This window comes from Epinephelus moara, chromosome 22 (assembly GCF_006386435.1).
Source record: "Epinephelus moara isolate mb chromosome 22, YSFRI_EMoa_1.0, whole genome shotgun sequence".
In the NCBI taxonomy this organism is placed as follows: domain Eukaryota; kingdom Metazoa; phylum Chordata; class Actinopteri; order Perciformes; family Serranidae; genus Epinephelus; species Epinephelus moara.
The window spans coordinates 188,660-190,911 of NC_065527.1; positions in this window are offsets into that span (position 1 = coordinate 188,660).

The window sequence follows — 2,252 nt, forward strand, 5'->3', positions numbered from 1 at the left end:
TGTATGGAAAAGGGATACTTCAGCTGCCAGTGTCTACTTTAACAGAGCAATTTAAATGTACCAAGGTCAGGACAGAGCTCTTGTTATCTGGGAGTAAGGACGTGGTAGTTAGGAGTGTGGTTCCAAATCCAACCAAGGGGAGGAAGTGGAAGCCAAGATCGGCAGTTCAGGAGGCAGAGGCAGCTTTTAGGCATGCAGAGATTGTAGGTAATGTTCACTTTTGTCGGGGAGGCCTGGGGCTTGGCTCAGGCAAACCAGTATGGAATAAAGCAGGTCTCAAAGATAAATGAAAGCTGGTTGTAGAACAGATATGTAGACAGGAACAGATGCTAAGGGGTGCAAAGGTAGTGACCCAGGCTAAACAGGGACAGTGGTTGAATTGGGAAAGTGTAGAGAAGAGGAAGCTTAGTTGGACGGACCTGTAGAGTATGGAGGAGAATCGTATTAGATTCCTGGTAGGGGCTACATACGATGTGTTACCAATCGCCCACAACCTAAAACTGTGGGTAAATGAGGACCCATCATGCCCATTGTGTTCAGGTACCGCAACCTTAAAGCATATTTTGTCAGGCTGTAAAGTTAGCTTGTCACAAGGCCGATATACATGGTGATATAACCAGGTGTTGAAATGTTTAGCTGCAGACATTGAAGGGAAACGAAGACAGGTGAATTCAGAAGGTGTTAAGAATAGGAGTTTAGCAATGTCCATGAGGGAGAAAAACACAGAAGGGATAAGTTAGTGAGGAGGCAAGGCTATGGCCGCCTAGAAGGTGCTTGTGATTGGGAAATGGAAATAGATTTAGGGGGAAAGCTTGTTGTTCCCCAGGAAATAGTTTGTACCAAACAGAGGCCTGACATAGTGTTGTGGTCAGTGAGTCAACGGATAGTTTCTTTCACTGAGCTGACAGTTCCTTGGGAAGACTCAGTGGAAGAAGCCTATGAGAGAAAAAAGCTTAGATATGCAGACTTAGGAGCAGAAGCTGACCAGCGAGGATGGAAAACTAGGATTTGTCCAGTGGAAGTGGGGTGTAGGGGATTCATAGCAAGATCAGCTGTCTCGCTCCTGGGGGAACTCGGAGTGCGGGGACAGAGTTTGAGGAAGACAGTGAGTGAAATGTCAGATGAAGCAGCAAGAACCAGCCAGTTTATCTATTACTGAAGAAATAATGTCAGTTGGGGGCCAGCAGGGGGAACTACTAAGCAGGGCACATAACTCCTTGACATCAGGTGGAGATATTCACTTCCTCTCAGGACTAAATCCAGAAAAAGGAAGTATTTAAGTGTGTGAGTGGCCTATTTGAATCCATTTTGTTTGAGGCCATGCTGCAAGGTGAGTGTGCTTGCTGATCCTGTAAGTTCATTTAGCTCCTTTAACTTTAGCTTATATTGTAGTTATGCTATTTAGCGTGTGAAATAGAGTATGGTGAATGTGCTAGGAAAGGTAGTATCAGCCCTGTTTCTACCTGGAGCTCGCATGTACGGAGCCTGGGTTTGGTTGAAGGTGGCAGTGCTGTTTGGTCTGAGAAAGCCATATGTAAGTGAGGTAAAGGAGGTTATTGGGTTGGTGCGGGGAGGGGAGCGGTGAGACCTGGCATTAGGGGAGTGTCTCTGGGACGCCAGAGATCACTGTCTAGCCTCCTGGAGGTGTCGTGGGACCAACTAGACAAAACACTGGTGAAAGGAGGTTCCCACCCGATGACCCCAAAGACATGCTAGTTATCACTGCTCACTGGTTTGTATAGTTAACCCTTTCCATATTAGCTTATCATAGGGCTTAGGAGGTTATTCACTGAGTGCTGATCCTTTCTCTAGAGCACAAACTTCTTGTGTTTATTTGAACCTGGTATTAATACAGCAGAACTGGAGAGAGGGGTGAAAAATAAATAGAGGTGGGCATGGGCGCAAAATAATAGACGGAGAACGATTGCCAAATTTTTCACTTTAACCCTGACATTGTCATTTTTGTGTAGGAATTAAGCTACAATACATAACATATGTTGTTTTAATTAATAAATACAGTGTGAATAAAAATTACATAACATAAAATTCAATTCAATTTTATTTATAAAGCTCAATATCACAAATCACAATTTGTCTCACAGGGCTTTACAGCATACGACATCCCTCTGTCCTTATGACCCTCGCAGCGGATAAGAAAAAACTCCCCAAAAAAACCCTTTAACGGGGAAAAAAAACGGTAGAAACCTCAGGAAGAGCAACTGAGGAGGGATCCCTCTTCCAGGACGGACAGA